The sequence below is a fragment of the Dama dama genome, chromosome 30, assembly GCF_033118175.1.
Source record: "Dama dama isolate Ldn47 chromosome 30, ASM3311817v1, whole genome shotgun sequence".
NCBI lineage: Eukaryota > Metazoa > Chordata > Mammalia > Artiodactyla > Cervidae > Dama > Dama dama.
Window position 1 is genome coordinate 46005608 of NC_083710.1, and position 15382 is coordinate 46020989.

A 15382-nucleotide genomic window follows, 5' to 3' on the forward strand; every position below is an offset into this window, starting at 1 on the left:
TTTTCAGTTTATAAATGCAAAGATGTATCAAGAAAGCCCTCATTTTCTTGAAAAAAAAAAAAAAGAAATAAAGGGAAAATTGCTTTTGTTTCCTTTTTTCTTTTTTATAGAATTTCTACCTTTGGGTAATCCATCAGTAATCAGAATAAATGATCTTCAACTAGGTACAGGGTTTTATCTGTATTATTTATCACACATATTTGCTATGTGCCTGGTCTGTATTCTTCTTTTGGGTTGGCAGGTAGGTGCAAGTCTAGTATGTGATGATCACACAAAATGATTCCATGGAAATAAGACATTTTAACTAGGCATGGCATCCTGATGAAAATTTTTGCAAAGCTAAGAAGATCTGGATGGAAATTTTCACTTCCACACATTTTTCATTCAGTCTCTTCTTCTCCCTTCCTTCTTTTCTCTCTCTGTCTTCCAACTTCAATTCCAAACTCTATTCTCAAATCCTCTCACCCATTTATACTGCCTCACACTGGGTATATTAAAATATAACAATATTCAACAACCAAAATTGCTGTCTATTTAAAGCCTCATATTTATATTTTTGTTTAGGCTTCTTAAGCACAATTTTATTCTTTCTTTTACTTATTGTTGACTAATGTTTACTTCAGTATTTGACTGTCAGTTAAACTTCCTGATTAGTTCATCATGCTGATTAGGGATAATCTCTTTCCAATATTCTCTCATGTAAACACAGAGTAACAGTTCTATTTTCCAATTTGCTTATTTACTGAAGTCTTATTTAAGATAAATTCCATGTCCTTATTTCATATTATGCTATTGAATTAGTTAACTCTTCAAACAAAAGTTAAGTTTTAACTTATTCTAGTTTTGGAAAAGCTAACAAGACACACAGAACAACTGCTTACATATGAGTGAATTATTTTTAAGTTGCTTGATGTACTACTTTTGTACAGTTTTCACAGAGAAAACAACAATACAAGCAAAAGAAAACTAAGCAAAAAATTATCACTTTTTCATGGAAATATTTTCAACTGTTACTTAAATGTCTATGGAGAATGTATTCAGTTTTAAAAAAGAAAAAAAAATGAATGAGTTTAATGTAGAAAACCAAGCTCATTACAAAATGTAAGTCTCATAATTGTACAATAATTAACTGGGGCTGTTTAACTGCTTTGCTATATTTACCTTGGCAAAGCCTGCTAGATATTGATTAAAGGCAAACATATTTTTCTTATTGACACATGGCTAGACTGTGTTACCTATCGCCCTTTGCTTTTAGGTGAATAACCAGCTACATGAACTGCAGAAGCCAATAAAGAATGTATGTGCATAGCCCCTAATTTTATATATATATATATATGTATATATATATATATATACATATATATATAATATATATAAAGAGAGAGAGAGAAATATATATATATATATATATATATATACAGAAAATTTTAAAATAGGAAGGGCAGGATATTAAACCAAATATGGTCCATTGTAAGCATGGGGACCTAAGCAACTGCATAGGTCATATGACTGTGAAGCAAGTCTTGTGGCCATCTGTGCTTAAATTATTTTTAGGGGAATATAAGTCAAGGTGGTGTGTGCATTACTTGGTTCTGAACTTCAAACCCTGGACATCCTAACTCTAATAACCATAACCCTAATCCATGTGCTTCATCTGACATTATAATCAAATAGCGTATCAGTTTTTGAGCAGAGAACATTCTATTTGCTGTCTTTGTGCTGCATTTTTCATGTAATTTCTTTTGCATAGAATGTCAGCTCCCCTTTCCTATAACATGGAACTTCTATTCTTACTTCAAGACCTTTTTCAAATGTCATGTCCTTTGAAAACTCCAGCTCATCAGACAGTCTCTCACTATTCTTTCTCCACAGCATGATATATAGGCCTCTTATAAAACACTGCTTACTTGAAATTACAATTACATTTGTCTTCTGGACTACGAGCTCTCAATATACTGAGTATCGTTCTTATTAACTTTTATATCCCCTTGACCTAGCTCATAAATACGAAATGTTTATCAGCTGTACTACAGCTGAATTATTGTATAAATAAGTAGAAAGTAGAAAGTCCTTTGATATCATCTTCTGCTTTCTTTAATATCTCAAATGTAAAACACTAGAGATAAGTTCTTTCTTCCCACTCCCAAAATGTCCGTTTGTTGCATTCTAGGATAATTTGCAGACATTTAATTCTCTAAACAGCTTTATTTTATAGTGCTTTATTAAGCTGAGAAGACAATTATGTTTTTATGGTAAGGTTAAGGAAGAAAAATACTAATGCATTAAGTACTTTTCAAGTCCAATAAATACTGGCATAAACTACATCTAACAGTCAATTTTAATAGAAGTTCATTTAATGCACTGACATTTCATTCACGTAAACAATGAGCATGGGCAATTATAAAATGTTGAATTTGTGAGTTCAGCATGTGAGAATATTCAATTATACAGTGTGTAATAGACCATACCTCTTACACTCCCTTTATGGGAGGAATATTTTCAAGTAAGTGATTAAAAATAACTGATAGAAACATATTTATGTTGGAAATCACTTGAATTTAACACTCATGGGCCGTCTACATTTTATGTGCTGTTGTAAAAATGTACAACTTGATGTGTCATTTTGACATTAACTATAGTTCAGAACAAGATAACATACATGTCACAAGATAATACAAAGCAGCAGAAAGAACAAGACTGTAGGGTTATAGATACTGTGTTTGCTTTTTTTCTCTGCCAATTTATAGTTGGCTTATGACTTAAACTTCAGCCTTCTGATCTATAACTTAAGTAGGCTGTGTCACACAATTTCTAGGAGAGAAATTTGAAAATCTTATATCATCAAAATGGGAATAAATTTCAGGATAAATGTATGTATGCCTTTTTTTTTCTTTTTCCTTTAGGAAGACATTCAATATATTTAAGATTTTTAAAATAGAAATTTCAGTCATACAAAAAGAATAGGTTGTGCTCTTTCAATTTTTTAGAGACTAGATTTTTCTATTTTTTCATTACTAGTTTATTACCAAAAGTGATTTTATTCTTTAAATGTTAGCAACCTAGATGCCCATCAGCAGATGAATGGATAAGGAAGCTGTGGTACATATACATCATGGAATATTACTCAGCCATTAAAAAGAATTCATTTGAATCAATTCTAATGAGATGGAGGAAACTGGAGCCCATTATACAGAGTGAAGTAAGCCAGAAAGATAAAGACCAACCCAGTATACTAGCACATATATATGGGATTTAGGAAGATGGTAACAATAACCCTGTATGCAAAACAGAAAAAGAGACACAGATGTACAGAACAGAATTTTGGACTCTGTGGGAGAAGGAGAGGGTGGGATGTTTCGAGAGAACAGCATCAAAACATGTATATTATCTAGGGTGAAACAGATCACCAGCCCAGGTTGGATGCATGAGACAAGTGCTCGGGCCTGGTGCACTGGGAAGACCCAGAGGGATCGGGTAGAGAGGGAGGTGGGAGGGGGGATTGGGATGGGGAATACATGTAAATCCATGGCAGATTCATGTCAATGTATGACAAAAACCACTACAATATTGTAAAGTAATTAGCCTCCAAATAATAAAAATAAATGGGAAAAAAATATATTAACATCCATTAAAGTCATGATTATTCAGATATAACAGAAACCAGTTAGCTGTTGACAAAATTCAGATTGCTTTCCTTCTGAACTCTGAGTTGAACTCCTTTCCTCAGTCTTTCTTGCAGTTAATGGTGGAAATATCATAGAACTATAGCCATTGGCTGTAAGCAGAATTTATCCACCAATTTCAGGAATGACAACTTAAAATCTGTTTTTTTTCCAATTGCCAGAGAGTGAACTAGCTTGGAATGACACATCCCTGTTATCCTAAATCCACCACTGCCCTGCCACAACCAATCATCTTTCTACCTAAGAGATAAGTACATTTTTGTCAACCTTTCCCTGGTGGCTCAGATGGTAAAGCGTCTGCCTACAATGTGTTAGACCAGGGTTCAGTCCCTGGGTTGGGAAGATCTCCTGGAGAAGGAAATGGCAATCCACTCCAGTATTCTTGCCTGGAAAATCCCATGTATGGAGGAACCTGGTGAACTACAGTCCATGGGGTCGCAAAGAGTCGGACACGACTGAGTGACTTTACTTTCACTTTCAACGAGATATCAAGTTTTATTAGTAACAAAATCCCCTTACCTAATTCACAGTGATTCACTTGAAAGAAAAAACTTGTAGATACATGTATTTATGATGTAAAGTTGTGCCATCTTTTATGTTTTGCAGAAGCAGAATTATTTAATATTTTTCACTTTTATTCTTTATGAAATTGTATTGTATCATCTACAATCAATAATTGTAGATTATTAAATATCTTTTATCAAGCAGAAAACTATAACAAACATATAATTTATGATATATTATGTCACATGACTTACTATATATGTATTACATGTTTTATATTAGCAAAAACATTATTTTCCCCAAATTTCAGTGTATGTGAAGTGTGCTTTAGAAAAGACATTTTCTTTCATTTTTATTTCATTCTGTATTTTTAGTTTCTTAAAAATATGTTACTATGTCATTTTTACCTTCTGTTTTGTTATTATTGTACATTATCTTCCCAGGTCGTGCTAGTGGTAAAGAACAATGCAGGAGACAGAGATGTTGTTCAATCCCTGTGTTGGGAAGATCCCCTGTAGAAGGAAATGGCAACTCACTCCAGGATTCTTAACTGGAGAATCCCATGGAGAGAGGAGCCTAATGGGCTACAGTCAATTGGGTCACAAAGAGTTGGACACAACTGAAGTGACTTAGCACAACACAACACATTGTTTTTGCAGTTTTAATGTTTATTTGTAACATGTGTTTGCTTAAAGATTTGAATATAAAGTTACAGTAGGAAATCATCACAAGACAAACTTATATAACATATTTTGCATACTTATGGAACATAAATGTTTTCTATCACCTTTTTTAGCTTTTATTGAAAGAATATGGCTCTGACAATTTGAAACATGTTTTTACAAATTTTTATAATACAAATAAAAGCTTGGGGATGTTTATTAAAGACTAAATCCTAGAAGAGAACTCTGGTTATGTGATTCTTTGCCTAGTGCCTAAGAATTAGTAAGTTAAAAAAGTAATTTAAGAATTGAAGTTCAAGAGAGAGGAGACAAATGTATACCTATTGCTGTTTCATATTGATATTTGGCAGAAAACAATAAAATTCTGTTAAAAAAATTAAAAAAAACTATCCTCAATTAAAAATATCTTGTTATGCTGAAATATATTTATTTTTAAAATTGATTGTTACTACATTGAAAGCACTAAAAATCACTTAAAATGATGCCAATTCAGTGGATGAAGAATAATAGTTTCAAAAATGGTAGTGTGATAATTAGACATCAAAAAGCAAAACCTTAAATGCAACTTTACGAATTATACAAATATTAACTCAAAATACATCACAGGCTAAAATGCAAAATAATCAAGCATTTAGAAAAAAGAAAAAAAAAAAAAAAATAGGGAAAAGTCTTCAGGATCTAGGTCCAGGCAGTGTTCTTAGACTTGACACCAAGATCAAGATAAAATAGATCTCATCAAAACTAAAAACATTTGCTTTGTGAAATACTCTTCTTAGAGAAGGAAAAGATAAGTGGTACATTGGGAATACATATTTGTACACCATATACCAGAAAAAGGATTAATATCTGGACTATAAAAAGAAATTTCAAAGCTTAGTAGTAAAAGCAACAAGCAATACATTAAGTGGAAAAGAAAATGTATGAACATACATTTCACCAAAGTGGATTTATAGATTGCAAACAACTATGTGAAAAGATATTCAACCTCATCAACCACCAGAAAATATAAATTGAAGCCACAGTGAGCTTCCAATACACATCTGTAACAATGACTACAATAAAAATAATAGCTACAACAGATACTGGTAAAGATGTGAAGAAGCTGGTTTACTCACACTTTGTTGGTAGGAATTTGAAATGATAAAAAGATAAATCAGAGAATGGCAGAAAATATTCACAAACAGTGCAACTGACAAAGGATTAGTCTCCAAAATTTATGAATAGCTCATGTGTCTCATTATCAAAAACAAGCAAAAAACAACACAATCAAAATATGGACAGAAGGCCCAAACAGACATTTCTCCAAAGAAGACATACAGATGGCCAAGAGGTATATCAAGATGCTCAATATCACTATTAGACAAATGTAAGTCAAAACTGCCATGAGATATCACCTCACACCAATCAGAATGACTGTCACCAAAAGTTCATAAACAATAAAAGCTGGAGAGGGGGTCGAGGAAATGGAACTCTCTTACACTTTTGATGGGAATGTAAATTGGTATAGTCACTATGGAGAGCAGCATGGAGGTTCTTTAAGAAACTAAAATTAGAGCTATCCTATGATCCAGCAATCATGCTTCTGGGCATATATCCGGAGAAAAACATGGTGGAAAAAAATGCATGCACCCTTGTGTTCCTTGGAATATGGTTCACAATAGCCAAGACACAGGAGCAATGCAAATGTCCACTGGCAGATGAATGGATAAAGAAGATGTACATATATACAATGGAATACTACTCAGCCATTCAAAAGGATGAAATAATGTCATTTGTAGTAAAATGGATGGACATGAAGATTGTCATACTTAGTGAAGTAAGTCAGACAGAGAATGACAGATATTATATGACACTGATTATATGTACAATCTAAAAAAAAAATGAACTTATCTATAAAATAGAAACAGACTCATAGAGAATGAATTTATGGTTATCAGGGTGGGGAAGAGTGATAGATTGGGAGTTTTAGATTGACATGTACAAACTGCTATGTTTAAAATTAATAACCTTAAAGGACCTATTATAAAATAAAATAAAAAGTGATTCTCAGAATACGCATAAAAAATAAAAAGGAAATGGTACACTCTGGACAACAGTTCGAGAATTTGTTACAAAACTAAATATACAACAACCATAAAACCTAGGAATTGCATTCTTGGGCATTTATCCTAGAGAAATGAAACTTATTTTCACATAAAAATCTATATAGAGATATTCATAATAATAATCCAGATGTCCTTCAAGAAATGAAGGTGTAACTATACCGTGTTATATGTATCCATAAATAACTCAGGAATAAAAACCACACATTCTTGATACACAAAATGCCTTGGGAAAATTCAGTTGATGTAATCCATCACACATGTGTATGTATGCATGCTTTAATTTTTACTTCCTTACATATTATTTCTTTCTTTACATGATCATTTTTAAACATAAAATTTCTATAGTATTGCTCCTCGTTTTATTCTCTAGAATGCAAATGTGTTGTTACTATTACAAAATTACACATTTAACTATTAATATATTTCAAATTATCTGCTATATGTTTACATATTTTATATATCTTAATATAATATTATATATAACACATATATGGGCTTCCCAGGCGGCTCAATGGTAAAGACTCTGCCTGCCAATGCAGGACATGCAGATACAATCACTGAGTAGGGAAGGTCCCCTATAGAAAGAAACGGCAACCTGCTCCAGTATTTTTGCCTGGGAAATCCCATGGACAGAGGAGTCTGTTGGCCTACAGCCCATGGGATTCCAAGAGAGTCAGACACGACTTAGTGACTAAATAAAAAATAACACATATATTGTTTTTGTTGTTCATTCACTCAGTTGTGTTTGATTCTTTGCAATCCCATGGACTGCAGCCCCCCAGACTTCCCTATCCTTCACTCTCTCCCAGAGTTTCCTTAAACTCATGTCCAGTGAATTGGTGATGCCACACAACCATCTCATCCTCAATCATCACCTTCTCCTCCTGCCCTCAATCTTTTCCAGCATCAGAGTCTTTTCCAGTGAATCAGCTCTTTGCACCAGGTGGCCAAAATATTGGAGCTTCACCTTCAGCATCAGTTCTTCCATTGAATACGTAGGGTTGATTTCCTTTAGTATTGTCTGGTTTGATCTCCTTGCTGTACAAGGTACTGTCAAAAGTTTACCTGTATAGCAATTAAGATAATATAAATTTAAATTGATTGGCACTTCTAAGAGTATGCCATTAATTGTGAAGTTTTAAAGCATTACTAAGTTATATCAAAAAATGTATTTTCAAGTTTAAAGATACATTATTTCTGAATGTATGTGTGTGTACTTAGTCACTTCACTTGTGTCCAACTCTTTGAGACCCCATGGACTCTAGCCTGCCATGTTCCTCTTTCCATGGGATTCTTCAGGTGAGAATACTGGAGTGGGTTGCCATGCCCTCTTCCAGGGGATCTTCTAGACCCAGGGATTGAACCTGGGTCTCTTTCCTGCATTGCAAGTGGATTATGTACCACTGAGCCACTGGGAAACCCTATTTCTGCATATTCTAGACCCAAAGTTTTTCATGAAGTATTTATAAAGAAATCCATCCTTAACATAAATTCCACAGACACACAGTGAAATTGCAATGTTATAATAAAGAGGTGGAGGAAGCTAATTAATTCTTCCCCAAATAGTGATCACTCTGCAAATCCCAAATTTGAATGCTGATAAACTATTTTTTGACACTACTAGCTAACACTTTAAGGAATTTCCAGGTGGTGTGTCTGGTAAAGAATCCACCTGTCAGTGCAGAAGACATAAGAGATGTAGATTTGATCCCTGGGTCAGGAAGATTCCCTGGAGTAGGACATGGCAACCCACTTCAGTATTCTTACCTGGAGAATCCCATGGACAGAAAGCCTTTTGGATCACAGTCCATAGGGTCTCAAAGAGTCAGACACAACTGAAGTGACTTAGCATGCATGCAGTTATTACTCTAAATTCCCAGGAGAAAAATACAGCACTTGGGCTAAGTTTAAAGTGTTTCCCTCTTGACCTTCTTTCATATAGTATTGGTGGGGGAAGTATCCCAAAGCAATCTAAAAATTCAATTCAATCCTTATCAATGGCATTTTTCACAGAATTAGAATAAAAAAATTTCACAGTGGCTATAAAAATGCAAAAGACACGAAATAGCCAAAGGGACATTAAGAAAGAAAAATGAGGCTGGAGGAATCAGGTTCCCAGACTTCAGACCATAGTACAAAGCTGCAGTAATTAAAACAGTATGTTACTGGCACAAAAACAGAAAAAAGATTGATAAAACAGGCTGGAAAGTCCAGAGATACACCCATGCACCCATGGTCACTTAATCTATGATAAAAGAAATAAGAATATACAATGGAGAAGAGATAATCTCTTCAATAACTGGTACTGGGAAAATTGAACAGATTACAGGTAAAATAATGAAATTAGAACACTCCTTAACATACACAAAAATAAACTCAAAATATATTAAAGACATTAATGTAAGGTCAGATGATACAAAACTCTTAGAAGAAAGCATAGGCTGAAAACTTTGACATAAATCACAGCAAGATTTTTTTTTCTACTTCCTAGAATAATGAAAATTAAAACAAAGGTAAACAATGGAATCTAATTACAGTTAAAAATTTTTGCACAGCAAAAGAAAGTTTTAGACAAAGCAAAAAGGCAAACCTTAGAAAGGAGACAAATATTTGAAGTGTAGCAATTAACAAGGGATTAATCTCCAAAATATACAAACAGCCCATGCAGCTCAATGTCAAAAAAAAAAAAAAAAAAAAAATCCAAACCCAAAATTGGTAGAGTATCTAAACATACATTTCTCCAAAGAAGATATATAGATAATTTAAAAGCATATCAAAGCTTAACATCACTCATTATTAGAGAAATGTAAATCAAAAAATACAATGAGATACCACCTCACACCAGTCAGAATGGCCATCATCAAAATGTCTACAAACAATGAATGCTGGAGAGGGTGTGAAGAAAAGGGAACACTCTTGCATTGCTGGTGGGAATGTAAGCTGATACAGCCAGTATTGAAGATGGTATGGAGAGTCCTTAAAAAGCTAGGAATAAAACCACCATATGATCCAGCAATCCCACTCCGAGGCATATACCCTGAGGAAACCAAAACTGAAAAAGACACATGTATCCCAATTCACTGCAGCACTATTTATAATAGCTAGAACATGGAAGCAACCTAGATGTCCATCGACAGATGAATGGATAAAGAAGTTGTAGTACATATACACAATGGAATACTACTCAGCCATAAAAAGGAACACATTTGATTCTGTTCTAATGAGGTGGACGAACCTAGAGTCTATTACACAGACAGAAGTAAGACAGAAAAAGACATAAATATTGTATACTGATATATATGGAATCTAAAAAGATGGCATTGATGAATTTATTTTCAGGGCAGCAGTGGAGAAACAGACACAGAGAACAGACCTCTGGACATGGGGTGGAGAGGAGGGAGAAGGGGAGATCATTGAGAGAGTAACATAGAAATTTAGAATACCATATGTAAAATAGATAGCCAATGGGAATTTACCATATGACTCAGGAAACTCAAACAGGGACACTGTGACAGCTTGAAGGGTGGAATGGGGAGGGAGACGAGAGGAAGCTTTGGGAGGGAGGGGACATGGGTGTACCTATGGCTGACCCTTGTTGATGTATGACAGAAAACCACAAAATTTTGTAAAGCAATTATCCTTCAACTTAAAAATTAAAAAAAAAAAAAAATCCACATACAATAAATGCTGGAGAGGGTATAGGGTGGATGGAATCCTCCTACACTGTTAATGGGAATGTAAATTGGTATAGTCACTATGGAGAGCAGTATGAAGGTTCCTTAAAAAACTAAAAATAGAACTACCATATAACACAGAAATTCCTCTCCTAGGTGTATGTATACCCAGGGAAAAACATAATTCAAAAATATACATGCAGCACCATGTTCATTGCAGCATTTGCAGAAACCAGGATATAGAAGCACCCTTAAAGTTAATTGACCGAGGACTAGATAAAGAAGATGTGGTACATATAAACAATGTATGTATGTACTGTATTACTCTGCCATAAAAATAATGAAATAATGTCATTTGCAGCAGCATGGATGGACCTAAAGATTATCATGCTGAGTGAAGTAAGTCAGACAGAGAATGATAAATATCATATGATATAACTTATATGTGGAATTGTAAAAAAAAAAAAAAATACAAATGAACTTATTTACAAGAAATAAGTAGAGTCACAGATGTAGAAAATCAACTTATGGCTGCCAGGGTGTAAGCAGGGTGGAGGGATAAATTGGGAGATTTGGTTGACCTATACACACTATTATGTATAAAATAGGTAACTAATAATGCCCCTTCATAGATCACAGCCTTGTAGTGGTAAAGGGGCTTGTATAACTCAATGAAGCTATGATCCATGCCATGCAAGGACATCCAAGATAGATGGATCATAGTGGAGAGTTCTGACAAAATGAAATCACTGGAGGAGAGAATGGCAAATCCCTCCAATATTCTGTATATCCAAATAGTCAAAGTTATTATTTTTCTTGTAGTCATATATGGATGTGAGAGTTGCATCATAAAGAAGGCAGAGTGCCAAAAAATTGATGACTGCATAGTGGTGCTTGAAAAGACTCTTCAGAGTCCCTTGGACTGTAAGGAGATCAAACCAGTCAATCTTAAAGGAAATCAATCCTGAATATTCATTGAAAGGACTGATGCTGAAGCTGAAGCCTCCAGTACTTTGGCCATCTGATGCAAAGAGCTGACTCATTGGAAAATACCTTGATACTAAGCAAGAAGGCAAGCTAAAGAGGAGGGCAATGGAATATGAGATCATTAGATAGCATCACAGATTCAATGGACATGAATTTGAGCAAACTCTAGGAGATAGTGAAGGACAGGGAAGTCCATGGGCTTGCAAAGCATCAGACATGACAACAACGGAACAACAACAAACTAATAAGGACCTATTGTACAGCACAGAGCATTCTATTCAATACTCTGTAAGGACCTTTTGGAGAATAATCTTTAACAAAAGAGTGGATATATTGTAAATGTATAATTGATTCATTTTACTGTATACCTGAAATGAACACAACACTGTAAATTAAATACCATCCAACAATTTTTTTTTAAAGAACAACTAATATAACTTTGTCCAAGAAAAAATATATAGAGGTAGATATGCTTATATACACTCACAGAAATTAAGAAGTGCACTTGAAAAGGAAATGTATAAAATTGAAGATAACATTTATTTCCATTATCATTTAAACCAATATTTTCCTCTTCTTAAAAGGAGATTTAATCTAAAATTTTATCTACCTTGGTCCATTTATATGCATATATTTATTTCAATATATTGGATTGGAGTATTTACATGAGTATAACAATTTTTTTTCAGAATTCTTAAGGAAAACATATTTATCTTGGAACCTGAATTAGTATAGCTCATTAACTGGACACTAATTTTAGAGTAGGATTTGAATGGATAGATAAACGAATTGATAAATTGATGGACAAAGTTTTTTACTAGTGCTTGTCAAGTACTTTGTGTGGGACAGAATGAGGGACAATCCGAGGACTAAAAAATTCCCTGCAAGGTCATTGGCTTCAGGAGTTGTCTATACACAGTGACTTTATTAAGGAATACAGATTGCTGGTGGAAAAGGAAGTGGCAACCCACTCCAGTATTCTTGCCTGGAGAATGCCATGGACAGAGGAGCCTGGTGGGCTACAGTACACGGGATCTCATAGCGCTGGACCTGACTGAAGCAGCTTAGCACACAGGAGGCATGTATAGCTGGAGAGAAGAGATTCTGTAGCCAAGGGTCTTGGAGAGTCCCACACAGAGTTCTCACCCTGATTTCTCAAGTCATCTTCCCAGTTGCTATGAAAGAAATTTACAAGGAAGAAATAGAAATTAAGTGAGAATTCATAAGTTAAGATCCAACATCATACCTGGAATATAGGTTTAACACACTATTGCTGTTGTCCAGTTGTGTCTGATTCTTTGCAACCCCATAGACATAAGAGATACAGTTTCAATGGCTGGGTCAGGAAGATCCCTTGGAGAAGACAGGGCAACCCACCCCAGTCATCTTGCCTGGAGAATCCCATGGGCAGAGGAACCTGACAAGCTAAAGTTCATAGGGTTGCAAAAGGAAGATACTTATGGAAAAAACAAGAGTTGCTAAAGAATCCTGTCATATTTAAAAAGTAGTCAAGCATGAAAAAGTATAAGATGCACACTATAAGGTGTTTTATTTCTAATTATTTTACCATATCTCTCATGCTTAATATAATAAATATATTTTCATTATGATAAGAATCTATTTTAAAGTGCTTAACATTAAAATGTCAATGTGTTTGCACAGTCTCAGTATATCTCATTTAAATAATAGTTATAAATAATACTAAAAATATTCTGTTTCAATAAACAATTGAAAGGGGTAATAGGTCCACAGTTAATGAAATTCCCTAAAAATCCATTGAGGTGATAGAAGCATATTTATACAGTATAAAATAATCCTTCCTTTTAAATGAACTATTTGACATGAAATATGTCATAGTATTTAGTTAATAAGATATTGTCTAATTTCAGATTTCTGTTTTAACTCTTCTATTTACTTTTTATTGCCGGGCACTAGAATTTTATGAAATTATTTGGAATAATTAACAAAAAAATAAATTTAAAAAAAGCTTTTGAAATTCATCAGTGACCTTAATTCTCCAATCAATTTTATATATTTGCAAGTGTTTTCAATTTATTTTGAAGAGTATCAAGAGTATTTATATTTATAATGTCAATTAAAGACATTTTCACTTTTTCCAGCTTTATTAGGATACAGATGACATATAACATTGTATTAGTTGAATATGTACAAGTAATGGTTTGATAAATGTATACATCAGGAAATGAATCCCACAAAGGTTGGTTAGTATCCATTATCTCACATATTTACAAATGTCTTTCTTGTAATAAGTGCTTTTTTAAGATTTACTCTCCTGACAACTTTCAAATATAGTATTGTTGACTATGGTCACCATGGTGTTAATTACATCTGCAGAATTTCTTTCTTTTATAACTGGAAATTGGTCCCTTTGGCCACTTTTACCCATTCCCTCTACCCCACACTTCTAGCTTTTGGCAACAACCAGTACATTTTCTGTGTCTATAAGTTTGGGTTTTTTGTTTTGCTTTGTTTTTTAGATTGCACATATAATCATATTGCACAACATCTGCATTTCTATCTCTCTCTTAGTTTAGCACCAAAATTTCTAAAGTCCATCCATGTTGTTATAAATGACAGTTTCCTTCTGTTTTATAACCGAATTGTATGTGTGTGTGTTAGTCCCTCAGTCATGTCTGACTGTTTGCAATCCCACGGGCTGTAGCCACCAGGCTCCTCTGTCCATGAAAGACAGGTAAGAATATTGGAGTGGGTTGCTGTTTCCTTCTATATATATGTATATATATATGCAAAGTACTGATTAAGCCTCTTTGCTAGAAATTGGTCTATTTTTTATTTTCTAGCTCTTCATGATTCAGTCTTGATAGGTTTCATGTTTCTAGAAAATATCTATTTCTTTTAAGTCGTCCAATTTATTCATATATAATTGTTCATAGTAGTCCATTATGATCCTTTGTATTTGTGTGGTATCAGTTGTTTTCTCTTTCATTTATAATTTTACCTATTTGAAAATTCTGTTTTATCTATTTTTTTTATAAAACCAGCTTGTAGTTTAATGATTTATTTTGTCTTTATGTGTCAATTTTTTTCTCCTCTCATCTTAGTTATTTCCTTCCTTCTACTAACTTTCAGCTTAGTTTCTTTTTTTTTATCCTAGTTCCTTGAGGTATAAAGTTAACCTGTTTATTTTAAGGATATTTTAAAATATACATTACTATAATGCAGAAACACAGAATTTTTCATTTAGTGACATAAAGAAAAAAAAAGTCTATTTGATAAAGAATGCATTGCATCTTGCACCAGTGAATCAACATAGAACCTCCTATATTTTGCTTTGTGAATTAATCCTAAAATTAAAAACATCAAATACATATTGATTTTCTATATTAAGCTCTTATGAGTTGTTCACAACAATTGCACATGCTTCTTATTGATTAAGAGATATATTTTATAGACTGTATGAAAATAAAAACAAACAAAAAAAACTAAATGCAAACACACAATTATGCATTATTTAGAAAAGTTGTTTTTCTGTGAAAGTTTTCTAAATAAATGAATAAATTTTATCAACCACATAAATTAAGTATTATTTAGTCATGGTAAAATGAAGCTAAAGGTATAAATCATAAATTAAAACTAATCAATCTTTGTTTAATTTGTAGGCCACAAATTAATTGGAAGCATGGTAATATTTTGTTATTGTTTTCTCCTGTCAATCAATCCTGATGATCAACCTGGCCAGGATACTTTACTCCATTTGTTCCTGA